The sequence below is a fragment of the Hirundo rustica genome, chromosome 18 (assembly GCF_015227805.2).
Source record: "Hirundo rustica isolate bHirRus1 chromosome 18, bHirRus1.pri.v3, whole genome shotgun sequence".
Lineage (NCBI taxonomy): Eukaryota > Metazoa > Chordata > Aves > Passeriformes > Hirundinidae > Hirundo > Hirundo rustica.
Window position 1 is genome coordinate 2,895,658 of NC_053467.1, and position 27,796 is coordinate 2,923,453.

General features: G+C 46.0%; 1 long non-coding RNA gene across 1 annotated transcript; it reads left to right on the forward strand.

The window, feature by feature from the left end:
- Nucleotides 1–788: 788 nt before the first annotated feature.
- On the forward strand, nucleotides 789–27,796 carry LOC120761092 (uncharacterized). The gene is made up of 3 exons (XR_005703553.1): nucleotides 789–869; nucleotides 19,933–20,044; nucleotides 23,531–27,796. It is a non-coding gene; the product is annotated as an uncharacterized LOC120761092 (long non-coding RNA).

Consider the following 27,796-nt stretch of genomic DNA (forward strand, 5'->3'; position numbering starts at 1 on the left):
GCTGCATCTATGCAGCTAATGAAATTTCCTGCTGATTGGACCCTAAACAATTAGTGCATCTTCTGATTGCTAATAGCTGGGCTGCTAAGGAGGGACGAGGCTCTATTAGGAGGCAGGGACCCAGCAGAGAGCATCCCAGCTGATGTCAGCTGATGCCCTCTCCAGTGTACACCAGGAGTTCCACATGTGTGTGCCTGATTAATCCCAGTGTGAGCACCTGCGGCACTGGGATGGTGTTAATCAGGCCCAGCACGCTGCCCTGGGCTGCACATGGTGCTGGGAAGGATTTCTCAGCTGCAGAGAGGCAGATGCTCATCTCTTTATTAGCAGCGACTTCATCGCCTCATCATTTCCCGGCGCAGATTAAGTCAGAGACGGAAGCTTTCTTCTGACAGCTTTCTGAGCATCTAGCGTGGGCAAAATAAAAATAAAAAGTCTCTGTGACAATGCTTTGTTCTTCCAAAATAAACGATGTGGTTCTTTCTCCTAACAGCAAAGCAGAGTGCTGCCAGCAGCCTGGTGTTTCTGGGAGCCCGGCAATAATGAGCAGGGAAACGGAGCCCAAATCTTGGGAGCAACTTTGTGCAGTAAATAACCTGAACAGCTGGGCGTCGAGACTCCCAGGATGGACACACGCCTCTCGTTGGCGAGAGGATCTGGAGTAAAACCAGAGTTGCTGCTTCTGTCAGCAAGCAGCACCAGCTCCCTGCGCCCCCCAGGTGGGCTGGCTCTGAATCCCTCGCCCAGCTGGTTTAAGTGGGGAGGATGAAGAGGGGCAGCTCAGTTCAATTGATTTACAGCTGGTATTTATCCCAGGGCTCTGCTTCTCCCTTCACTGGCTCTTCAGGTCCTCTGGAAGCGTCTCCCAGGTACTGTTCCTCCTCCTGAGTCTGTGGTTTCACTCCTTGGGCAACAAAATGAGCAGTGAAGGGCACCATGAGGCTAGGGGCTGTAAATTGGGTCATTGCCTGTGGTCCATATCGGCTCAAGAGTGTTAGTATTCAATATATGATTTGAAGCTGCTGTTTTCTCCATGTTCTGCAGAGAGAGTGGTAAATCCATGGGATTTGGGTGATATTTCCTATGAGGTTCATAATACGATGTTGATTAAGTCCCCCAGTCTGTCATGAATTTGTTTAATAAGTATACACGTGTTTCTGGTGGCACAGAAATGTCCTCGTGCCACCAGCTGTCGGAATGGGATGGAAGCCATCTGAGCACCCTGGGAAGGAACCCTGGGGGTGACTTCTTGTGGTTGTTATGTTGGTTGGAGTTCATGTGCTCTGCAAGCTGCTTTGAGTTTGGGGTTTTCCAAGAACGGAATAGCTCATTGGTCCTGGCAGAGCTTTTACTACCCTGGTTCATATTGGGGTTTCTGGCATTGTCAGTGTATTTCTTCTTGTGCATTGGGGCTTAATCTGCAGTGGAGCTTTTTTCAGAGTTCTCTTTTTTCCATATATATTGTAATATTTTCCCAAAGCTTTCACCATTAAATTAACACCAGGGTGCGAAGGACACTTTTTGTTTTTACTCTCCATTCCTGTGGCAATGTTCTGTAGAATGACTCTCTTCTGCAGATTTAATTAGGAAAAAACAACCCTTTACCACTTTCTTCCAGCTGGGGTTCACCACTGCAAAATTGATCCTGTTTGCTCCCAGAACCAAATGTCCTTATTTCCCTGATGGCAGCAATTTACAGATTTATCAGGTGGCTGTGGACTTTATCTTGGAGATTACCTGGGTCCCCAAAGCTGAGTGCCCAGAGGGCCTTGTGCTGTGTATTGAAATTTTCTGCTTGACACAAATGGGACGAGGAGTTTGCTCTGGAAGGAAAGCCAGCAGGGACTGAAAAACAAATAAGGTTTTTCTTGTAGTTTGTTGCTTTCTTGGTTTCCTGTCAAATATTTTGATTTCCTTTATTCCTCTAAGGCTCAGTTCTGGTTTTAATGGAGCTGTGGGGAAGGTGCGTTATCTATTAGGCTAAACCTCATATTCCCAAAAGTAATATCTATTTTCTTAAGCTCCTCTGCCATCTAAACACTTCACTTTCCTTTTCAAACCTCTTCCTTTTCTCCGCCATATATATATATATATTTTTTTTTTTTTTTTTTAATTTTTTTTTTTCTGTCAGGTTAGGTCTTTAGTCTCTCTTTCTTCAACCTTTTGTATTTGGTGCAGAATTTCTCCCCCTTTATCTTCAAACATGACTTTAATGCAGGATCCCTGGGGGCTCCCTGCTGGGAGAACAAGCAGCAGCTGTTTGAAGCCTTAGGTTGTGCTTTACTGGGGTTGAACTTTCTGCTCATTAGAGAACAGGGTGACTGGATGGCTCCCAGGGAATAACAATAAAGGTGGTGGGAGTTTCTTCTTCCCCCCTTTGTCCTGCAGCTTTACAGGAGCAGCTGCTCCAGGTGCCAGCTGGTTCCTCTGCTCCTGCCTGTGATGTGCAGCTCTCTGTGCTCCCAGGCAGAGCTGGAGAAGCTCTGGTGGCCAATCAAAGCCCATTTCAAATAAAGTGATGGGTATTTGAATGCAATCATATCGTGGTTATGCAGTTCCTTGTGCTGGAGTGTAATCCATCTCCTCTGGCTGGAGTGCACACGGGGTTTTTCTGGCCTGGCTTCGGCTGCTCAAACACAGCTCGCTGTGCTCCATGATAAAATGTTAATGGGGCAAAACACAGGAAATGCAAATCACACGGAAAAGCAATCGGGCATGAGGGGATGATGAAAGATTATTCCTGTTGTGGGGCTGTGTTCAATCAAACTGTGACTCCAGCTCCTCTGGAACAGCCCTGGGTGTGTTTTTGAGGATGTCTGACTGTGAGGATCCCCAGGACATATTGAGAAAGATGTTGATAGTGGTTTGTTTACTTTCCATAAGTGTCTCTTTTCCGTGCTAAGGACTGGTGCCAGCTGCAGCCTGTGGTTTCCTCTCCAAATTTGCATAGGGGAGGAGAGAAAGTGAGGGAAAAAGATGGATTTGGCATGGCACTAGTTTGCATTTATTGATGGGAAACCAAGATCCATCTGCCGGTGAGGGCTTGTGAAGGTTTAAGACTGTGACTTGTAGATTTTAATATCATCAGCTTCTCCTGCATAGTAGGGGACTTCTTGCTGTCAGTATTTTCTACTTGATGAGATGGCAAAAGACAATTACAAATAGGAATAATTTTAAAAAAGATGTTGGGAGGAAAATGTGTGTGGCTTTGAGGTTGGGAAGAGCCCTCTGGCAGCATCTTGTTAAAAGTACAGGGCTGTCTGAGGTGTTTCTGTGGCTCATCAGGCACTGGGAAAAGGTCCCTGTGAGAGCCAGCTTTATCTCCCTCTGGTATTTCATCTGTTCTCAGCAAGTTTTGGGGTGGGAGGTCTGTGATGGCTTTAAGGGGGCTTTTCCTGGTGAAAGGAATCTCTCCAACAACTCTTGCAGGGCTGGTCATCTTCCACACGTTCTTCAGTCATAAATATGTTTCTTGGCATTATTGGCTGGTTATAACAAATGAAAATCTCAATTTTCTGTGCAGATCTAATGCTCAGCCTGCAGATTTCCGGAAGAAATGTATATATCATCTATGCCCACCCACAGTTGTGCACATGGACACACACACATGCATTTTCTGCTCTTGTGTGGCTGAAACACCCCAAATGTATTTGAGCGGTTTCGGTAACCAAATCTAAGAGAGAAGGGCTGTCAATCACGCTGTGAGAGCAGAAGTTTGCCCAGTGGAAGGTCCCTCTGGGATTATGGATGCTTCCCTTGCTCCTGCTTTGCACTGATAAGGGACAGGAGTAATGAATCCCTCTAAGACTGATTTTCCCTGGCCAGGAAGTCGTGTAGGTGAGAGCAAGCTCGAGCTGTAATGCCACTTGCTGAGAGCAGTGAGCCTCGCTAAGGAAGAGGAAAATTGGAGCAGGGTGATGATGTTAAGGAAACCCAGAGAGAGTCTTGGGTTTTCTGCAGAGAGAGGCAGCTAAATTAGAGCAACAGGTTCCTTTTAGCAGCACGAGTCTCAGGAGCTGCGTAACTCCAGAATCCAGACCCAGACACTGCTTTCCCCTTGCTGGTGTGGGACCATCAGCACCTGCTGCTCCAAGCACCTTTGGAAACTGATTTGGGTTTATTTTGCCTCCTCTGCTGAGGGTCTGGAGGATGCCTCATGCTGCTGTGCAGCCTTTCCACCAGCATCTGGGTGTGATGGAGAGGGTGTGAGGCCCCTCCAAGGGTGGAAAAAGACCTTTGGGGGTTTAGAAGGGTTCAATCTGTGTAGACACTTCAGCAAATCTTCTGGGTCCCCCTTTGCCTGAATATGTCAGTTCATTTGGTTATTTGGCTTCCTGGAATGGCTTTCAGCAGCTGCTTTACCACAGCATTCTTGTGGTCTGTGCCTCACCTCCCTGTTCTTTCTCTTCTTCCATGGAAGTGGCAAGAGAAGAGACAGATTAAAACTGTGGTTTTGGGTTTTTTTTCCAGAGGTTTTTATAAGAGCTGTCTTCTACAGGAAGCCTGTAAAAATCAGTGGAAAGACATTGATGGATAATTAACCTGGCTGAGTTCTAAAGGATTTTTTTTTTACTTCAGGGTAGGGTACACCAGCAGGCACATTTCCCTTGTCCTTTGTATTTTATTCATCTGCCTGTCTGTTTTCTCTCTTTTGTCTGCCCGTAGCTTTTTGGTAAGAGATCAGTCTTGCAAAGATGAAATGATTTCCATTCTTCAAAACCTGAGTGTGCAAAGTATTACTGTGAAACTCTTTCAAATAGATTTCTACTGAATGGAGAGCCCCGTTGGGGAAAAAAAAAAATAAAAATCATAAGGCAGCAGAAGATACTGGCAACAGACAGCTGAGCTGGTAAAAAAACTCAGTTATTCATGGTGGAGCACCATGCTGTGTGCAGGGGCTGAGGTGAAACAAGTTCCCTCTCCAAAGGGGAATTGGAGAATAAAGCAGGGAAGCAGCTGGAGAGGTTTTTGGTAGAGCTGGCTTTGGGGATGATTCTTTGGTGTCTGGCCTTTTTTTTTTCCAGTTCTCCTTGAATGTAGACTCTGACCTAACCAGGAACTGCTGGTTGGAAAGTGATCATTTCTTTCATCTTTTTCTCCCTCCTCACCCTTTTTCCAGCAGGAAGCACTGACTTCTTCCAAAAAACACAAGGAGAAACCACATTTTCTTCAACCAAGTGCAGCATTTTTGTGGGGAGAGAAAAATGGAGCAGATTCAAGCCCAGCTTCCTTGCAGAAGGTAGTTTTGCTAAAAAATGGGGGTGACTTTATATTCCTAGTGAGAAATGAAGGCTCTTACACCAAGCTAAAGCCTGGTATCTAATTCTGGACAAAAATCCCCGAATGTGATGGAAATTTTGACTAAGCAAGGGACAGTGACGTGCGGACCCTTGTTCTGACTCTGCTTTTCAAAGTGTGCTCTGACATTGGCTGTCACCTGCCAAAATCTTTCAGAGGAAGGATTCCTTATTTTTCCCCCTAAAATGAAGGCAGCTGCTGCCTCTCACTCCAGCACTGATTTAGGTTTTGTTTTGTTTGTAGATGGCTTTAACCAGAATTAACAGTTCTGTCTAGTTCTGCTCCTTCTCATCCTGGCTCTGCTTTCCAGTTTTCAATGTGTGCCCTTGTCCCAAAGGCCAGTCTGTGCTTATCCATGGAAAGTTATGTTTCTTTCCGCTTTCAAGTGTCTAAGCCTAGCATGCATGAGATCTTTTTATATCCATTCCAGAGTCCCTGTGAATCTTGGGAAACTGTGGAAATATCTGAGCATGCGAGGCCTCTGGCTGGATCTTGTCCCAACACAGAGAAGAGACAAAACCTCTTTTCAGATCAGTGGCTTCAATGGGAGTGGGAGCAACACAAATGCAGCAGCAATCACAATTAATGATTCTTTAATAACTGCAAGGGAGGGCTTGATTTCTGCCTCTGCATTATGAGAAATAATGAGGAATATTTCAGTTTGAAAACTGCCTCGGAGTCTGGGAGTCTTTGGTCCTAAAGGGGCAAAGGGAGCACTCGGCTCTGTACAAATGCTGTCGGAAAACCCACAGGGCAAATGCAGCTATTTCTCAAGTCATGCCCCAATTTTCATATTTACCTCATTTCTGCCTGATTAAGATTCTCTCCAAGATGTGAAAATTGCTGTTGATTTTTCCCAGCTGGAGATGGTAAATCTTTTATTTGAAGCTGGACTGTCTTTCTTGCCCACTCAAGCCGTTTGTCTTTTAGAGGGTGGCTGTGATCCTCGTCTCATTTCAACCACCCTGGCTCAGTGCCACACCCAGTTTGTGGGAATTGAGGAATCCCCTGCTTGTGTCTGCTACAGCTCTTTGGGATTTTCTGGAAAGTGGAAGCCTCCTTTGAAATTTTGCTGGAGAGATCAGTCCTGGAAGTTTCAATGGCAGCAGAGGGGTCTGAATTCCTTTTGTGCTTTGGTCTCACCTGAGCTTGGCGTCACTTCTTAGTGGCCAGGATTACTTTGTACTGTGTCACTTGGGTCAGAAGAGAAGGGGATGAGATCCTAACAGCTCCCAGCTCTCAGCTTAGCAGATGTGGGGGTTCTTTAGATGTCTGTGCAATGTTGCACTGAAGAAAGGGGCATTAATGTGATATGTAGGGACTTTCAGCGCCACAAGCTCTCCAGGGGGTCACAACAGTGCAGCTGCTGCCTGGAGTCTCTCTCCAATGCTCTGGAGTCTGGCAGTGATGCTCCTGTGCTGCCGTGGTCCCTGCTGGCCTCAGCTGGCCTCTCCTGTGTCTCTTTTATCACAGCTTCCAGCAATGCCAGTGGTTCACTTCATCTTTCAGACAGCATTGATTTCAGAGGAGTTTTTCTTATTTCAGGCCTCTCCCTTTCTGTGTGATAAGGAAACCCAATTTTTTTTTTATTTTTTATTTTGCTTACAAGATTATGTAGCATACATTCTTTGAAGGGTAATTTCACTAATTCTCCTTCGGTACTCTGACAGCACAATTATCATCTCACTTGGCAGCTGTTCCCTTGAATTTTAAACATCCAAAACACATCCAAGGGCACTGGAGGAATTCAGTGGTACTGCTGTCTGTTGCTAAGATGTGTTGAGCTTTTTTGGAAGGGGAAAGGATTTCGGCAATCCCAGGGAAGACGCTCCACAGCGTGTAGATGGAAACTCTCTGATGAGAAGGGATTTGGGAAATATTATCAGATTTAAGAATGAAAGTTACAAGCAGCGAATTACCCGAAAGAGCAACTAGGAGCAAAGGAGTTCAAACAGAAAAATAAGGAATACTTTGCTTTGACTTTCCTTCACAGCAGGAGCTGGTCCTGCGGTGCACTGGCCATTTCCAGGGTGGTGTGGGAAAAGGGGCTGAAGTAGAATCAGACCCTGTGGGTGAGCACACAGCTGTTCCCAGTGACGCTGGTGCTGTTGGACCTGGACCCCATAGCAAATGTCAGACATCAAAACAGCAACGTGAACGAGGAACTTGTCAGTTGGAGGTCTGGTAAAGGAAACCTGATATTTTTTTTTTTTTTTGACAAGCCAAACTCAAATGTGGTGTTTTGGAGATGTTGGTGTTTTAGTTGTGTGCATTCATGGGATGGGGCTGAATCCCTCATAGCAGGTAGAAAACAAGGGGTGAGACTTCAGCATCTCTAAAGAGCTGTTTCTTTGTCATCCACCACATTCTTTTCTTCTCCCTCTTGCTAAGATCTTTAGTCTGTTCAGCAAAACGGGGGGAAAAAGGGTCAAAACTTTCAGAAGGAGCCACAGATACAAATGTCATTACGTTTTACTCATTTGGGTGTGTCTGAGATGGGACACATTGAAGACCCTTACCCTCAGGATGGTTTTACAACTCAAACTAATTAAATCAACCATGTGAGTACTTACAAGTAAAAAGCACTGGGAATCACCAATGAGGTATAAAAAAATCTGGTTGCCTTATCATAAATTGTGCCTCATCATTTTTAATGCAGAAAGCATTAATCTTTCCTCCCTGAAGGCCAAGATGCTTTGCCAGAGCTTCAGGGGGGAAAAAAGGTTGGGATCTCTCCACTGCTTGTTGTGTTTCCTCATTCTGCATGGAAGAGTCCTTTTGTGGTACCTGCAGCATCTTCTGTATTAACTGAAGAAACATGAGACAAGGGAACAGGTTAATGAGATAATTTCATTTAATCCAGGCCTGAGGTCTGCCTCCCTGTTGCCTTGGAGACAACACAGCCCTTTTCTGGAGGGATGTGAAGGGGATCTGCCTGAAAAGTGCACTTGAGTTTGTTCTGCACCTTTCCAGCCACTCGCGCAGCTTCTGCTTTCGGATCAGAGCAGGGGCTCTCTCTGTTCTTCCCACAGCATAAATATAGACCTATTTGTCAATAACTGAGGTTTCTGTTCATGTTTGACTAAAAGCTGAGGCCAGAAAGCTCAGGTTTATGATACCCACTTAGCAGGAGAGATGGTTTAAGATAAAAAGCATTTTTACTAGCGCTGGTTGCAGATAGGTGCTTAGGACAGAGCCCAGCCGGGTGCAGAGCACTCGTGCCAAAATCCACATTGTGCCCCTGAACAGGCTGGAGGGATCCTGCAGCCCTCCCTGGGAGGGTCAGCAGCTGCAGTGATTAACATTTGGGCAGAATTCTGGTAGCTCTGTGCTGCTGTGAGAAGGATGTCTGTGATGACAGACCAGCTTTTTGTGCATTCTGTTGGAGCACTCCTGCAGAACGAGCTGCTGGGCAGCCTGAGGACTCAAGGACTAGAAAGGATTCATTCATGTGAGCTTTCTAACCAGTATCCACCAAAATTGGCAACAGCTTCCCATCATTACCTACTATTAATATAATTTCTTCCTCACTCCCATTGCCAAGGAATGAACGGATCAGCTCTTCCCATTGCCAGGCGCTTCTTTGATTTCCTTCCCGCCTCTGATCAAGTGAAACTGCCAAGATCCAGCACCTTCCTTCTTGGCTGATTTAATGACTTGACTTCTGAATCTTTGTCCCGGCTTTACTTTTTGCTGTCCATCACAGCTGCACATTTTCCCCAGGTTTCCTCCTCTGCTGAGGTTTTTGTCCTCACCTCCTACAGATGATGTTGTAGATGGAAGGTTTCCATTTCCCCTCTGTGCTCCAGCTCCCACCCAGCAGCAAGTCTCCTGTTCCTAACCCCCAGCAGCAGGTAGGAGCAGCTCCTTAATGGATGCACGTTAATATCTTTCCCTCTGGAGCGCAATCTCTTTTGTAATATTATGGACTGCGGTGATTGTTTGGGCCTGTGTTTGCAATTGCACACGTTGTACTTATTGTGCTTTCAGTCTGTGCAATCAGCAGGGTATGGGAAGGATTCTTTGGCACCTTTGCTTAGTGATTAGGATTTGTATAGCACTTGAAAGCTTAAAATGCTTTAAGAGGGATAAGTAGTGTTATTAATAATGACATGCTTTGATATACAGAATGGAGCTTATGCATATTTGTGGTGATAATCCCCAGTCTTCTCTTTATCAAACATTGTTGTCTTTCTCATCTGCTTCCAGCTTATCTTCCTCACACCTGTCAAAGCACCCTTCAAACAGCTTTCCTTCTTCCTCTGATTAAAGGCACACAAGAAAATAAGATTCCTCTTAATGCAGAATTCAGCCTCCAGGTTTCAGTGACCATGCCCAGATGTGGTGGTCTCTGAGCCACATTCAGAGACTTTGATCTAATCAGGTTTCCACTAATCTCTCTGGCTATTGCTGACCTAAGAGCTGCCATTCATTAAAATCCATTTTGTTTTCAGCAGCATTTGGGGTTTGATCTTCCTGGAGGAGTGCTTTCTTTTGTCCAGGTAATGTTTCATCTGTGCTTTTCATAAACCTGTTTGTTTTCATGTCACTCCCTGTAGCTTCTTGCTGGAAAATCGGCTTTGTGGCTGAGGAGGAAATTAATAGAGACACAGAGAACATTTTTCTTAATGGCTGAGGCAGGTTTAAGGCAGAGTTCTTCTATCTCAAGCTGAAAAAGCTGGGTGAATTCTGTGTGTACTTCTCTGCTTGAATTTTTGAAGAGGTTAGGGCAGGAAGGATGTCTGGAAGAGATGAGTTTTAATGGAGATGGAGGAGTTTGTTCTCCTTTGGCAGGGCCTCTTTCAGCCCAAAAATAGCTCCATGCTCAGCAGCACGTTGGCATCAGCAGCCTTCAAAGTGTTTCAAAATGTACAGCAGCCAACAGAGGTTCTCTGCCAGCAAGTGACCTTGGGTGTTTTTTGTAGAACCTGCTCAGGTTTCCAGCTCTGGTGGTAAAATATTGGCGTAATCAGAAGCTTTCTGCCGCTTTACCAGGAGACAAGAAAGAGAAGAGCATTTCCTGGGGAAAGGGAGGCACAAAATGTCTAATCTGGGCAGCGTGGCACCAGTGTAGAGTAATCAGTACAGCTTACAGGAAGGGTTAATTCACAGGCAGCTGAGCAGAGACTAAATTATTTACTAAATTACTTGGGTCTGCCTCCTCCAGCCTGGGTCACCCTGTGCTCCAGACCCCCAATTTTCATGGAGCAGAGTCCTGAGGATGTGGCCTGGAGAGCAGAATGGAGATGTGGGGCTGCTCAGGGCTAGATCAGAAACCAGAGCCACCAGTCCTTGTTGTGGGATGGAGATTCTACTTGTAGACATATCCTGCTTCTCTAAGTGCCCACTTTATAAATATTTTGCCCTGATGGATAGAGTGGTTGAGCATTTCTTTTTCTTCTGCACTCAAAAGGGCCCTGAGGATATTCAGTGATTGTAGAAATCGATTGCCTCCAGTGATTATCCAAAGTGACTTTTCAAACCCGGTGCCTCCCTCCCATTCTGACTGACATCCTGGGGTGCACGCACCTGGCCTAATGCTCAGAAATACAGAAAAGACTTCTCCCTCCTGTACACAGAAGGGTTTTTTTTTTCTCTATAACCTCCTTTTTGGCCTGATTATCTTAGAACTTCCAAGATTCAGTACAGCAGAGGCCCCAGAAATGTGGAAATAAATACCTTATTAGAGTGCGCTGCAGGGGAGACGCAGGCCTTCAGAAAAAAATTGTTTTTTTATTTTTAGAACCATGTGATGACCAAAATCAAATTATCAAAGCCTTGCCAATAAGAAAATCAGCAATATTGGGTTGATGCTTCTCTTTCAATTACCTGCAGCACTTTCAGAGACGTGAGAGTAAACAGCAATTCAAGCTGCCTACTGCTCAGAGGCTTTAATTAACTCTAATGATAATTGCAGAGCGTGTGTTGCCGTTTTGGGCAGCAATTACACAGCTTATGTGGGGATTCTTGCGTGGGTGAAAAGTGGTGCGGGGAAAAAGCCCCTGGTACCCGAATATATATTTACACACCTGTTGCTGAACTTGGATTTTATTAGGAGAGGAATTTCAGCTCTGAGAGCACTGAACATCACCAGGTCCTCCTGCCATGCACCAAGCAGAGCCTGGTTTGGGGGTTGGGTTTTATCCTGAAAAAAGCAGAACTGATCTCTCTGCTCAGCATTTCAAGAATCTTTCCGAGTGGGGACACAAAGATGGAGTTTTCCTTGGTGTTGGGAAGGATGAAGCCAGAAAGCCCTATAAATATGATTGCTTAGATTCTGAGAATGTGAAACCTGTAACTGACATAGAATTGAGAGTAAGTTTTGATGTTTGAGATGTCCTAGCTACTAGATGCCTGCGAAAACAACCCCCAATGTATAATTCATCCCACACCTGTAACCCCCCTGAAGTATCAGGTATCTGTAACCCCATTGGCACGAGCCTGTTACAGCCCACCTCGAGACCTCTTATCGGGGGCTGCAGAGTGGGCCTCTCTCTTGTCTCTTTGTTCTCTTCTCCTTTGCTCTGCTCTCTTGCCTCTTGCATCTTGCTCTTGGAATTTCTTTATCTCTCACTGCCCCCACCTTCCAAGGCCGTGCTACAGCTGCTCCTTGCGGCTCTGAGCAAGGCCTCACGTCCCATGAAATAAATCTCTTCTTCTAAAACCTAACTTCAGAGATCTCTCGTCTACATCCATCTGCACCGTCCTGGAGTCCTCAGCAGCAAGCAGGAGGAAGTATTTCTACACCTTGGAAAGGCACGAGCCTAGAACGGATCCCTGCTGTCGGAAGAAGCACGGACCCTTTCTAAGAGCACAAGCTAATAAAGGTTGGCCCCCGTGGGGATTTAAGCTCTGAGATTCCTTGAGCTGGCCTGAAAAGCCCAGCTGAAATGGAGCTGGTTTTGGGAGCACAAACAGCCTCGTTCTGTGGATGTTCTCACACAGGCCTGCCTTTATTAGCTTTGGAAGTTTTCTTGGATGTTTAGTGAACAAACATCACTCCACTGACAACCAACCTCAAGTGACCTTAGAAGCTCTCTTTAAATGTACCTTTCTTCTGCCTTCCCCTCTGACTCCATCAGAACTAAAATAATTCAAGGATCCTGGGGTGGTAATTTCACCCTAAAAATGGAGTTCCAGCTCCTTGGGGTTCCTTTTGTCTCTGTTGCAGGGAAGTTCTCACAAGTCTCCTGCTTGAAATAATCAAATAATCCTTTCTTAAGGGAGCATTTCAGTTTTATTTCAGGAGGCTGGAAATGGTTCCCCATTTCTCAGTGGGAAAACTTGCTCAGAGTTGGTTTCCAGTTTTTAATTTTTTTTTTTTCCTGAGCATATTTGATAGGTTTTCTTTGAGTGCTCCGTTTTTGTAACACGGACTGTGAAATCATCTCTGGATGTTGCGGCCCACATTTATCAGCAATCCAAAGCATAACAAAGCAGATGAAAGTTGGCTTCTTTTGCTTTTGACTAGAAGAGGTTGAAAAAGAACTTCTGCCATGGAGACGCAAAAGAACCCTCCTCATAAAGGCTGTTGTGAAGGCAAAAACATGGACATTTTGAAAACTAAGCTAATGGCCTTATTTCAAAAGTCAAAGCAACACAGCCACAACGTTTCTGGGGTTTTTTTTCTGCTTTCTGGTGTTAGAAACCATATCAGATGGGCAAAATTTCGGACAGGGAAGTTTGAGGAAGTGTTTTGCTCCAAAGGATCAAGTGGAATAGTTGCATTAATTATTCATAAAGCTTGAGTGGCGCTTATTGCTTAGAAAGGATGAACACAAACAAAAAAAAAATTAAAAACTTGTTAGAGGTTCTGTATTTGGTGGAAATATTTCATTAACCTGCAGAGACCATGAGGTGATTTAAAAAAATCTTTTCACATCTATGCTGTGTCTTGGTCTTAGAATAAAGCTGATGCAAGCTGAGGGGAGAATTTTTTTATTTAATGCATATCTCCTTTTTCAGTTTAGCCTTATTCCTTCAGCCTTAGGGCTCTTGCACAGGTGATTTCTATTTGAACTGTGAGTATCACTTGATCTGATACCCTTTGGGGACATCTTGATGGGTTTTTACAATAATTTGGGTGTCAGATGAAGGAGAATCAAACAGAGCAAACTTTAGACCAATTACTGTGCTCCCACAGCTCTCATTTTTGTCATTTCTAGTTCAAAGGGAGATAAGGACCCTTTTGGACATGGATTGCAGATGCTGGGTGTCATTATAAATACATTTCTTGGTGGCTATTTGACGCTGAGGCTTTAAAGGTTGCTGAGTCCTATGCTGCATCGACTTCAATCAGGCACCGCTTGTCCAGTAAAAGCCTGGAAATTATTCTGAGAGCATTTTTCCTTCCACATGGTGCCTGCTGAGCGTGTCCATGTGTACTGTGGGCATCGTCCAGTCAAGAGAAACCCCCCACACTCAAAGCTCTGCTTTGTCATCACCAGTTAGGAATTCTCCAACGGGGCTGGCTTTTCTAGAATTTTGGGAGACAGCTCTTGCCTCTTACTGCGACATCTAATCATGAAGAAGAAGGCTGAACTTGAAAGTAAAATTAGCTTTTAAGTCCTGCTGGTAGTGCTGCCAAAGAGGAGCGCTTTGAGCAGTGTGCTTTAAAGGAGCACAGCGAGGTGAGTGTGTCCCAAGGTTATAATAAATGTGGGAGCTTTGTAATTATCCCTGCCTATTGTATGGTAATCAGAAGTGCAAGCTTGCAAATGACTGTGCCACTGCTGGGCTACAGCTATTTTCTTTTTTTTTTCCTCTCTGCCAGGAAAAGACCAGTAATTAAAGCTTCAATGCTCCAATGACCCTCCACTGCAGTCTCAGAAGTTGTGTTTTCTTCTCCCTCTTTCCTTCTTTGTCCATCTCCCAAAGTTCAGTCATTTTCAGGGCTGTACAATTTTCACCTTGGAGTAGTTCAGATTCCAGCAAATCCTCAGAGCCTGTGTGTCCCCACAATGTGGTCTTTTAGGAAAAATCCCTGTCCACATGTTCATTTTACTTCTAAAGGTCGTCAGTTTTCACTTTTTTCACTGTAAAATAACTGAATGAAGGTTGTGAGCATCAGTGGAGCCATTATATTAATTGTTTTTGTCATGCTGAGCCTGGGGAATCATGGTGGATTTTGGAGGTGTGTTCTGGATCGTGTTACAATGGGAAAATTTTGACTTTGGGGGCTTTATTCACATCAAACCTGAAACAAGGAATCTGTTTTTCCTGGGTTTTTAGGGTGGTGGTCTTACCAAACAATGTGTTAAAACAACGTGATGAAGTTTATCAGCAAAGAAAAAATAAGGAGGAATTGTATTTCTAGTCTTGAAGCTATTGATTTCATCACACCTTTTTCCTTCTTTGTTCATCTCAGGCTTTATCTCCATCCCCATGTCTGTCTCCATGGCCTCAGGCAGGGTGCAACTTATCAATACCTGGAGCTTTTTCTGTTGTTTGGCATTTTTTGTTGGTGCAATTAAATCCTGTTTGGGTTAGGAGAATACCTGTTCATCCTCAGTTTGCCAGGGAAATAGCATAGCAGCACAGTAATTTCCCAGAACAAGGTCCTGTGCTTGTGACATTAAAAAAATAATTAAAAATATACGGGCTGTGGAAGAAATGAAGGGAAGCAGATTGGATGGGAGTCAATGAGGGCACCTTTATTGTCAGCTCTTGACGAGCAGAGGAGGAGGATGTTGTCAGATCTCCCTATAAACCCATGGTTTAGGGTGCCTGGGTGTACCTTGTCACTTCTTGTGCCAATGGTGAGGTGTGGGCACACTCAGAGCTGGAGGTGACAGTGGCACTCGTGCCAGTTTGAGTGAGGTGGGTGTGGGCAGAGGGGCCTGGGCTGTGCAGGTGGGTGCTGTGCCACCTGCCCTGTCCTTGCTCCTGGTCTTTGAGGGTGTTAATTAATGCTTCTGTCAGAGCTGGCAACCAGGTGAACCCGAGGCTTTTCTAACTCAGCCTGGCTATGCTGGAGTTTATCTGAACTCTTGTTTGTGGTGCACGATGGAGTCCCCAGAGCAAGCCATCGACTGCAGCAACAGTAAACAGCTTCTGAGAAATCTCACATCAATGCTCTCTGAGAGGGTTGTGCGATGCTAATTGCTCTGACTCAAGGGCAAAGCAAATTTTAATTTATAAATGCGTTATTGTGCTGTAGCGATGGCCTTTATTGGCTTCTTGCAGGTAATTGTGCTGCTGGAAACTCCTCTGATCAGGAACCAAATTATTTATTGGTAACCAGTCAAAACCAGTGAAGCATTAACTCTGCACATATTAGTAAGTGGAATAATTAATGCAAGCTCCAAAATACTAATTTATTGGTACAGTGTCCTGTAACAGCAGTAATGGAGGCAGCTGTGGGCGCAGAGAGAAACAGATTAGATGCACATCTGGAAAGAGGAAATATTGCCCTTTGGCAGAAGTTTCCTGGCCTGTTGTGAACAGAGACCCATCCCCATCTGGAGAATCAGATGTTTCAGGGCTGTGAGGTCCATCCCTCTTTGCTGGCTCTCCCTTGGACCACGGAAATGTTCCTGCCCATTGGAACAATTGAGGGTTGTCACTGGCAGGTGTTTACACTGCCCCAGATGCCCAGACAAGCTCTTTGGAATTTTAAACAGGGTGCAATTGAGCTACCTGGGCTATAACAATACAGAAGTAACAACAGCAAAGAGCTTCTGGTTCCAAAAGAAAAACAATGGGTTGGTGTTTTTTTTTTTTTTTTTTTTTTTTTTTTTTTTTTTTTTTTTAGGGCTTAAGGACATAATTTCCTGTCTTCTGAAAAATTTCTGACGTGGTTTTGGAAGGAATTGCACTTTCTGATGAAATGCACTTTCATGTCTTTTTGCCTAGCATTTATTTTATAATTAGATTGTGTGAAAGTCACATTTAGAGACCCTAATGAGAATTTAAGATCCCATTATTTAAGCTGATCTAATGACAGTGAGACATTTGATACTGATGAGACAGTGGAAAGAAAGCATTTCTTATTAAATAGCTCACTTATGTTTTCCAAACAGTCAAAAAACCTTGAGTAAATATTCCCCTGGGTCTCCTTTGAGGAAAGTAATTATGGGTTAAGTGCTGGGTGTTATTATTTGTCCATTCCTTTCTGTGAGCACCAGAACTCACAGGCTGGCATCACAATTAATGTTGTACATGGAGTACAACATCTGGGACTTCTTCTGTTGTGCTTGTGGAGAGGATTTACATGAAAATCTTTAATACTACAAGGAAAAAAAAAAAAAAAGGAAAAGCAGGATACTTATTTTGATTAACAGTTTAGATGTCCTAGAGGCAGTCAGGTTTATTGGAAAAGGGAAGTTTCAAAAGCTTTGGGTAACTCCTAATGCAAAATGCAAGGGGTGGCTGAGGCACCAAGCTGCAGGTGGCCCTTCAGTGAGAGGAGGAGAGCACACAAAATATGGGGGAAATGCCAGAATCAGAGGCTGAGGATCCTGTTTTTCTTGTCCCAGGAATAAGCAACTGTAACGACAATCCATAAAAACAATTGCGGAGAAAGGACACAGCTGTTCCAGGGGTCTGGGGGACATGAACACCAAATGGATCAAATCTAATCTCAGTATGTAGGAAAGTGAGGATTGGCTTAAATGCTCCCCTCCTGGAGGAATTTAGAACCAATCAGGATCTTTGGAAATTCACATCCAGAACTAGAGTGCACTCCAGGAGTCACAGTTTGAGCATATTTTGGTTAGAAAACACATTGCAGATGATGCAACTCCCTTTAATAGTGATGGCAATGTCCTGCAGTAGCCCAAGGTCCTTTTCAAAATAAAATCAAGGCCAACCTGAATCTTGGCTCATCCTTTTCTCACTTTGAACTGTGAGCTGCTCTTTGCCCTTTAAACCAGACTTGGTCTGCAAGAAATTATCTGGGGAAATGCTGGCAAGAGCTAACTTTTTCACAGCCATTAATAAATCTGCGTTCCAAACAAACAGAAGCAAATTTCCTTTCCCTCTGTAATGAATCCCTAGAGGGAGTTGTGGATTCTACATTTGAATGGGCTTTGCTCAGATTATCTCAGCGCTGTGTTTTGTCCTTCTCCCTGCTCAGCTCAGCAGGGTAAACTCCTAACCTGATTCCCAAGCTCCTGTATCATCTCTCTGTATGAAATTACCAGCACAAGATGCTCCAAGGCATTTAAAGCTGAGCAAGCAGCTGGCAAGTGTCTGAGCAGGGCCCAGCCCTGCCTGAGGATCCCAGCTGTAAAATCTTCAGGTTGGATTCCACTGTGGGCAGGGGCTTGTCTGCTCCCACCAAGGTCACTCAGCCACCTTCAGCTTTTTTCATCCCTGTCTCATCCTCCTCTTGCTGGCTGTGGGGTTTGGGGCTTTTTGTGCTCTCAGGAAATCACCAGAAGCTGTGGGGTTTGGGGTTTTTGTGCTCTCAGCTATGGGTTTGGGGCTTTTTGTTCTCTCAGCTATGGGTTTGGGTGCTTTTTGTGCTCTCAGCTATGGGTTTGGGTGCTTTTTGTGCCCTCAGAAATGGCTGTGTGTCCTTAGACGTGCCTGTTTTGTGGCTGTGTTCTACTCTATTTTTATGGGCTCTTGAGATGAGTGGAATGGGATTGGGAAAGGACAGATGGCACAGCTCCAGAGGAGGAGTACAGTTTGAACTTTACATGTAAGCCCTCTAGTTTATACTATGGCTTTGTACATCTTGCCTAGCTGTTGCTGTTAATGTAGAGCTCAGGGGGAAAAAAAAAAATCACATAAAAAGAGACCTTGGACTTGAGCAGTAAGTTGGTGTTGCTGAAGATCTGCCTGCAGGGAAGTGTTTCATGTGGTGCTTAGAGCCTGCAGCACACAGGGATGTTATAATGTCAATATATTCAATGTATATGTTAGAACATCAAGGTTTTATGTGCTGTTTTGTGTTTGGGGTTTTGCTAGTAGGTTTTTTCCTTTTTTTTTTTTTTTAAGATAACTTTAAGTTAGGCATCATTAACAATAAGACAGAAGCCCTGTCCTGAGCTAGATATCATCCCCAGCAGAGCCTTGCCTTCTGCACAGCCACCTGTGCTTTACAGCCATGAGCCACCCACACAGAAACCATGGAAGAACAAGGGATCTTTGAGCTTGGGGCTGGGTGCCTATTTCCAGAAAAGTCCTTTGGCATTTCAGTTGAGAGCTTGAGGTTGCTGGTCAGTGACAGGTTTGATAACTCCCTTTGCCATTTTGCTCCCCTTCTGCTGTGGACTTGAGCCCGTTCATAACTGGTTACATCAAAACTCAGCGACGTGTCCTAAGTGGAGCTGGCATAGAAACCTGTGTGCAGAAAACTGGGGCAGTTTGACCAGGCTGGCATCGCCTCACGTCTGCATGAATGCTGTAAGGTGTCCCCAGGCAGAAGTGTGTGCGTGTCCCAGTTTGAGCAAGCACAACCCTCCTGTCCTCCTTGGCCCTGGGAGGTGACAGGTGACACTTCAGCCCTGCTCCCAGACCTTTCCCAACCCTCCCAGGGCAGGAGGACATCTGGCAGTTCTGGATCTTCCTCTGCAGTCCCTGCCTGCCACCAGCTCTCTTGCCTGTCTCCAGCTTACTTATCGTCCTTTGTAATTGTCTTTTCCCTAATTCCTTTGGTTATCTCTTGCAATATGTTAAATGAGAAATATGAAGGTGACTCGGCACAATTATTTTCTGGTGAGTGAACAGGGCTCTTCAACACGAACTGAGTGATTATAAACATTAAGTCCAATTAGGAACATGGATAACTGTTCTGTGGAGAAATAGACTAGTACATTTTTTGGGCTGTGATGGATTTCCTCCCTTGCAGAGCTCAGTGTGTTTAGTTTTTCTGTATTTGTGCACCTCCTCGGAGGAAAAAGTGCTCATAAATACTGGGAATCATCCCTAGTGCTCTAAGGAGAAGGGTGTGTTTTGACTTTTTCAATCACTGGCCCTGTGAGTTGCAACAGGATCTTCAAGGAGGAGTGGGAGAAATATATCAGCCTCCAGGGAAGTCAAATGGAAAAAACCCCAAAATAATGAGGGATAGAGAAACTTGCAGACCAAAAAGAAAGCAAAGGCATTAATAATGGAAAGCTCTGGAGGGGATGTGTAAGCAGCTGGCTCATGAGTGCAGGATTTGCTCCAAAGCAGGTGAGGTCCAGCAAATCAAGAGGAGGTGGTCGCATGGGCCATCTCAGGGGGTTTTAGGGAAGACACAAAACACAAAAAAGAGGGTCAGAATAGACCTTTAAGTGCTGATGTAGTGTTACAGTGTTCAAGAGCCACCTAGATTTTGGGAATTGCATGGGATCTGAGCAGTATGATCGGTGGAATTACTGGGGAGTCACCAGGGAAAGCCTCACGAAGGTGAGGAACAGAAGGGGACTCCAGCTGTGTTCCTGTGGCGGCAGATTGCAGTGCTTTGCTTGTCTTTTTAATGTAGCATTTAATAATGACCCTCTTTGTGCAGCCTCAGAACACCGGGCTTCTCAGGCCCCGAAAATCTCCAAGCCACTTTGTCCCTGATTTGGTTTTGTTGGCCCCAGCCATAAAAGCCTGCTGCCTGCTATGTTTTGCTGGCTCCTGAAGCGCTGGGCATCTGTGGGCAAAAAGCAGCAGACAGGAATAGACTGAAGAATCTGCTCTGTGCTTTATTTGCAGTGCTTACCAAGGAATGGGCCGTGAAAGTGGTTATGCTCTTCAGACAGTGCAGCCTGCTATCGACACAGGGGATGAGCTGTCAACATCAGATACTGCAAAAATCTCACACTCGGTGAGTGTTTTGGATGTAAATGTAAAGGTCAGGAATGGGAAGTGCACAGGGTCGTGTTCTGATAATTTTGCACAAAGCAAATGGCAGACGCTTCTGACTGCAAGGGAGGCAGGACAGAGCTGTAAGATGGAACTGATTTCCCTGCCAGGTGTTTGCTCCCAAGGAAAACACTCTTTTCTCTGCCAGGCTGCCCCTGCTGAGGACGTGGCTCCAGTTACGTGGTTAAACACTCTCCTGCAGAGCTGGCTTGTGCCACTTGTGCAGGAAGGAGTGACAAAGTGCTGTGATGGGCCAGGTCAAGGTGCTGACCATAACATTTACAAAGTAAACTGAACAGAATGTTTGAGGAGGGGGGTCTTTGGGGGGTGAACCAACAAACAGCAGGACACCTGGGCAGGGAAAATGCCAGGCTCTTCAATGGCCTGCTAGAAAAACGTTCCTAGGGGCAGGGATTTGCAAAAATAAGCCTGGGCTCCAAAGCAAACGAGCTGAGGGAAAGGCTGAGGCTGTGCATGAGGGAGAGGCACGAGGAAGGCACAGAGCTCCTGCCAAAGCCCTGCCTGCTTGCCTTGGGAGGGGTGGAAGTGCTGATGGTGTTGTGGCAAGGAAGGGGGGGAATCCTGAGCAGGAAATGGAAGGAGGAGAGGGTCTGTGGGTGTGGAGCAGCTGCTGTGGACAGGCTGTGCTCCAGCATGTGGGCTGTGCAGGGCAAATGCAGCCCCAAGAACATCGAGAAGTTGCGCTGGTCTCAGGCCTCCCCTCTGTGACGTGGTTTTGAGGGTCAGAGGTGAACAAAGATGAAAGGCGTCTCCAGGGCTGGTGAGAATGGGCACAAGCTCTCGGCTTTGACGCTGAGAAGGATTCACTGCAGCATCTCTGTGGTCAGGGCTCTCCTGTCTGTGTGGCACTGACTGAGAGCAGTGCTGCAGGGAGCTACTGCAGGGCTGGAACGGCCTCGTTAAATCTGAGCCACAGACTGGAGCCAAAGAGGCACCTGATGAGACACTCAAAGACAAAGGAAGAGTGTGAGGCAAGAAGGAAAAAGCAGAAAATGTAGAAAGCAATAGATAAGTAGAATACTGAAGCAAAATGCCCAAGAAATGCTCCTTGTCAGCCTCTGTCCCTGTAAGGGATCTTCACTTGGCTTCCTCACTGGAACTGCTGCAGTGAAAATGAAATTCCCTCTCCATCAGGTCCTCTTGTAATTAAACAAGTGGAAAGAATCTGAGTGAAATCCCCAAACCACATTGCTACATTCAGCCTGCTCCCTTCCTGCACTGGTAACATGTCAGAAGGGCTTTGGGAGCTGGCTGTGAGTTGTCTCTGATTCTTCAGACCTTGGCCAGAAGAGGCTGAGTCCGAGCCCAAACCACTGGCACCCCACTGGAGATTGGTTTGGAAAGCTGTTCCTAATCAGAGCTTGGGCACAGGTGGTTCTATTTTAGCCAGTCTCCACAATAATTATCCTTTATTGGTTGTCTTTGGTCTCAACGCCCTGTGCCCAAGTTGTTGTGCAGGAATGCACACATGGTTTGGCTTGGCTGGAGCTGCCCTCTCCACCTGGAATGTTCTGGGTTAATGCATCCCACTCTGTTTTCATTTCCTGCCTTGCTCTGCTGCCCACGCCGCTGTGTCCATCTCAGCCTGGAGTGGCACGTGTCACCGAAACCTGCTGTGCCCGTGTGTCCCACGCTGGGGAAGCTCTGCGTCTGCCCAGGCTCCTCCAGCACCATTTCCCTCTGCACCTTTGGGCAGTGGCTGAACAATTTCCATCGATTAGCCCTGCAACTCCACGTTCACACAGAGTCTACCAAACCCCAGGCTGAGATGGAGAGCTCTGGCTCTGTCCTGTTTTTGAACGCGTGTGTGGTACAGGAAAGGGACAAGGCTTCCATGCCCTGGGGAAAGCCCATTATTAATTTCAGATGTGATAAATATGCTGTGGGGTTTGCACTGTAATCACTGAGCTGAGAAGATACCTGGGATCTGGCCCACTGTCACATTTTATCTCTGACCTCTATCTCCTTGTTTTCTGGGAATGCTCCCTCTGGGAGCTATTTTGAGTCAGAAGAGGCTGTGGCTGCCAGCTTGGGGCTGTGCAGTGCTGAGGGGCTGGTGGGCACAGGCTGCTGCTTCCCTGGCTCCTCCAGTCTGTATCACATCAGGGTTTGTTAGAGAAGAGGTTTAATTTGAGCTTGCAGGGAGTTAATTCTGTCCTGTCTGGAGTTTTGGTTATGTCATGAGTTATGGCACTGTTCATTCTCACTCTTCAAAGTGCCACCAAACTGTTTTTTAGCCTCTTCTAATTTTCATCTGGCCAGTCTTATACAGTTTTGTTTTGTTTTTTTTATACCACTTCCCAGGCTGGTTTGATTCCCTGGATCTTGGTGATGTCACATCAGGGCATAGAATAGCAACTGTGTTCAGAGTAACCAAAATAAAAGTGACAGAGGCTGTTAATCAAGAGGAGTCAACTGGGGTCAGGAAGAGTTTCCAGCCATTTTGCATGAGCCAGAGATGAGGTTTGAATGGTGCTGCTCAAGATGAAATGTGCCTGTGGCCTTCTCTGCCATTCCTGTGTGAAAATGTTGAAAAGCTGAGGCTTTTTTGCCTTGACTTTGTGAAGTGTGGCAGCCAAAATCACCAAGCAGAAGGTGCTGGATCCATTTTACCTGGGGTCCAAATGCCCATGGCAGCCTGGATTTACTCCATGTAGTTTCAGCATCCGAAACTCCTGCTTGGTCAAAGAAAGGAGAGATAAGCACTTTCAGATGATACATCACCCTAAGGTTTGACTCACCCCTGATCAGCACTGAATTGCTTGAGGTGTGTCCCAGTGGCTGTGATCCAAAGCTCAGTGCTGGAGCTTGGATCTCAGGGTGAGTGCAGACCTGCTCAGTGCACAGGCAAGAAACCAGAACTGAGGTGTATCAGCCAAAAAGTGGGGTTTTAACTCATCCAGAACGGGAGCTTCAGCCTGAGATACCCACGTGCCTTTAGACAGAAATTCAAGAGGAAAAATATTGGAGGAAATGAAAAAGAATATGTGGAATTTTAGGATGTTAGATATCGTCTCATGTCATCCACCTAATTAAAGGAAAATGCAGATGCTCTGTAGGCTCCTTGGCAAATTGGATTTTGAAAGTGGGCAGCTCTGTCTGCCTGAAGTGGTGCCTTGGTGGCAAAACATCATCAGCATCTGTGCAGTTCTGTGGGCCTGAGCTGTGTGTGGCAGTGTGGGCCTGGCTGTGAAACATTAAGGAGAATTAAGTGCTTCTTTCCTTGGTGATGTTACAGAGAAATGTCAAAGGAATAGAGCTGCTAGGGAATGCTGTTGGTGTTTACAGGGAGGTGAGGGAAAAAGATGTCAGTAGGAAGAAAATATAAATGCAATTTCCTGACTCAGAGCTCATGGGAGAACATTGCTCCCTGAAGTATATATATTCATTTATACCTTTTTTTTTTTTTTTTTCCCCCTCCTTTTAGGAAAGAGCGATGGCTGCAGAGACTTTGGTGTGTTTCTTCAGGGCAGGGTTTTCCAGGACACTGGTTTTCCCAACACTGATTCTAGGGATAGCAAGGAAAGAGGAGACTGATGCAGGAAAGCCCACCACGGGATGTCCAGCCAGAATGGCTTTGGGAAAAACCCAAAAGCAATGAAACTTTCCAGGCCTGAAACCCTGCTTTGTGCTGCAGACTGGATGGGGGTCTCATGCCCTGAGCTGTCACATTTCCTCTGGGACCACGGGGCTGGGCCAGGGCAGTTCACTGGCTGTGTCTTTATTTCTCCAGCGCTCCCAAAGTGTTGCACATCAGCACATCCCAGGGCAGAGCAAGTTCAGACCTCTGTCCCCTCCTCCAGTGTTTCCCTTGGCACTTCAGCTACTGATCCCAGCCGTATCTTGTTTGACTGAATTGTTCCTTCTCTGCTTTGCTCAGCTCTCCTCTCTTTGCCAAGTCGTAAATCTGGGTTTGTAGCTGATGTTGTTCCCAGAGAAGCAAACAGGGAAAGTGCAGACAGAAGGTCCCCTGAGGGATGTGATGAGTGGAAGAATTGGTCTATCAGGTGGAATAGATCCAAAGTAGTAGTCTGAAAAATGGGACTAGTGTCCCAGTTTGGAAGGAAACCACCCCTGTTCTAAGTACTGTCTTCAGGGGAAAGCTTTTAATCTCTGCATTCCTCCCCTCTGAGAGCTCATGCTGGTTTGGAGGTTTGAGTCGTGTCAGTTGTTTCATCATTGTTTGTTTCATTTGTTTTTCATCGGATATTTTTCCTTCACGAAGTTGTTTATGAGACTGAATTACAAAAAGTGATTTCCCAGGGGCTGTCCCCACCTGAGCTCTGTGTGGCCTCAGGCACAGGTCAGAGAGCTCTCTGGAGTCCCACAGAGCCAGCACAGAAGACTCGTGACAAACAAAAGCAAGAGCACGAATTCCTGGCGCCCCGCGTGGGTTTGTTCGGGGTCCGGGTGCAGTTTGAGAGGAGCAGCCGGAGGGATCAGTGGGACCTGCTCTAGGGTTATCCTGCCCCACTCTCCGTGCTTTGCACAAAGGCTGGCTAAGGGAGCTTTGGGGGGGAATTAAGGCAGCTCAGTCACAGCAGGAGGCCGTGTGCACGCTTTTTAACAAACTCTGAAAAAAACCTTCCAACGTGGCATATTGGAAGGTAATAATTCCACGCTGCACTTGGCTTTTCACTGGCATCTGTGAATGTGTCATATTCAATAGTGGAGCATCTCTAGGCTGGGGAAGTGTCTTCTTAAAAGCACAGAATGGTTTGGGTTGGAAGGGACCTCAAAGAACATCTTGTTCCAACCTTCCACTAGACCAGGCTGCTCCAAACCCCATCCAGCCTGGCCTTGAACACTTGCAGGGGTGGGATCTTGGTCAGTTGTGACAGGGGAGAGTGGGAGAGCTTCACCTCTTGCCCTGCCACAAAGTCCTTTGTCATTGCAAGTGGCAGTGCTGCCCTTGCCCACACCCTGCCTTCCTTTCTCCTCCTCTCAAATTAGGAATTCTCTTAGGGCAGCCACTGGCCCCATCTCAGCCTGAGCGGGGCCTGAACACAGGGATGACTCCTATTGTTACACAAATGGCCACAATCAATGGTTTTATGCACCTTATGGATTCCCACCAGCTGCTTGGCACAGACAAACCATGGATCAGTGGGAGCTGAGACTGTGAATTGAGCACGCAGTAAAGCCGTGATTAGCACGGACCAGTTTGGCTGTGTAGCCCTGCGCAGCATCTTCCGCTGCAGGAATTAAAATAGTTGGAGGAAGAGGATGGTTAGATCTGCTTAATGAATCCTTCAAAACCCTTGGGTGGGATGCTGTTTAGTAAAAGGATCTTTTGACATTCCTTGCAGCTGTAGAAATGTTTGTGTGCTGTTTAGGGGTTGTTCTGGCAGCAGCAGAGCACTCAGACTCTATGAAATAAAGTCTGGCAGCACCTTTAAAGGTGATTTGGTGCTCAGGATCTCAGGGAACAGCCACTGCAAACAGCCTCTGAGGGAGTGTCCCAAAGGAGCAGAGAGGGGAGTCCCAGACCTCTTTCCTGAGGAACAGGCCTGAGGTCTGAGCTCTCTGAATCCCGTGGGCTTGAGTTAAAGAATTCTACCCCGAAGCCTGGTGAGGAATTTAAGAGAGTGTATGGACAGACTGGATTTACCACAGACATAAATTAATGCTCTCCTTTTGCTCCAGCTGCACTGAGCGATGTCTTTGTCCCTTTTCCTTCAAATAAACGCAGATCAGGACTCCTCGTCCTCAAGCAGCAAGCTGGGCTCTGGTGTGGCTGCAAGGATTCCTTCCACTGCCCCTCCTCAGCAGGTGCCAGGTTCTTACCTGTAAAATCCCTGCAAGCCCTGCTTCCTCAAGATTCTACAGCCTCAGGAGGGTTGGAGATGGGGATCTGTTGTGTCAGCAGCTGTGAGGCTGAAGGAGTCTCTGGGTGCATGCAAAGAGCAATCAATGCAAATTCAGAAATCCAAGTTGGCAAACTGCTCAGTAGTCACAGATCCAGCCCGTTGTTTATTAGCTACAGCATTTTGATAATGATTATCATCCTACATTAAAGCCTTGGCTTAATTCCAATTTTCCTCCCCACAAATTGGGAACAGTTGCTTCAAGGGCTGGTCTAGTGGCAAAAAACAGAATGGAGGGGGCAAAGGAGGTGATGTTAAACAAGGAACAGTGCTGAGGAGCCCCAGGAAGAGAGATCCAGCAACCCCAGGTACCCTGCACTGGGAATGAGCACAAAACCTCACCAGCAGCTCCTGCAGGAGACCATCAGCTCATCTCACCCTGATTTCAAGGAGGAAAAATATTTTCTGATACAAACAAGTAGTTTCCAAACTCTTGACCTCGAGTGGTTTTGGGCATCGCAGAAAGGGGGCTGCAGACCTGCCTGGTGCTTGATCTGTGACAGCTTCTGGGGGTAGTTCTGTGGCCAGGAGCATTTGGGTACTCATTGCCCTTCGTGTTTATGTAAGAGGTTCCAACTGCTGTAGCCCTAACCAATACTATGGGTGAGGCTGGAACTAACCCAGAGTGCAAATTTGCCCCATATTTGGTAAATTTCTTCGCTTCTGACATGCTTGCAAAGACTTGGAAGCAATTACTTTGGCCAAAATTTTGTATTTTGAGTCTCTCCCAATTGCAGTCAATTACCCATGAGCAGTTTAAAGTTTGATGACACATATATAATTTAAAGTAGTTCTGACACTTGCACATAATTTAAAGGAGTTCACGAAATAACTTCTGGTTTGTAAATTGGAACGACCAGCGCAGGAGCACATATGGAAAAGCTGAGTTTGGTTCCCTGCTGATTAGTGCTGGCACTGCAGACACAGCCTCCTCTTTGTGCAGCTTGGAGTGTGACCAGCTCAAATTTTTACAGCAGAAAGTGTTTTCTGAAGCAGCTTTAAAGTGAATGTCAAAAGATCATTAGTTGATATGCAAATGAAGAAATTATCTCTCATAGAAAAGACTTCTCCTTCCCACTGAGGAATTGAAACTTGTTTTGCCACTTAGCACAATCTCATCTCCAAGCCCTGCTTGTGTTACTTGGCAAGTGCTGCCCAAATCTGATAACCTTGGCAGTGTGTGGCTTTGAGATGCTCTGCTTTGTAAGATGGCATTTGCAGAGCTGCAGTTGAAATCCCAGCTGAAGGAAGTTAACAGTCTCGTCACTCCACTGCCCACTAAAACATCTCAATGAGAGGAGCAAAACAACTGGCAGATTGAGATAAATCCTGATTACTTCAGCCCGTCCTCCTGGCCTGCAGAGAAGCTTTCCAAAGCAGAAGGGATTTTGAAAGGGGTTGGTGGGAGCTGGGAACGTGATCTTTGGATGTGCCTGATGAAGACTTTCATGGCAACTGTGTCCCTTCTGGCAGAGCCACACGTGTGATGGTGGTGGCCACGAAAGCTGCAGAGAGTTGCAGCTGGAGCTGTAGGACCAGACCAGAATCTGGGGTTTTTTCAGCAGCCTCAGCTAAGAATGACTTTTACTGTCTCTTGTGCAGCACTGGGTGCTTTGAGAGCCCGTGGCAGAGGAAAGCAGGACCCTGTCATGCTCTGGGGGTCTCTGAGCAGTTGCCTCTGTGACTCTTGCTTGTGCCTCTCACCCAGCCCTGAGTTAGATCTGCAGGCAATTGTGGGAACAGCAGTGGGAACCTCTTACATAAACATGAAGGGCAATGAATACCCAGATACTTCTGGCCACAGAACTACCCCCAGAAGCTGTCAG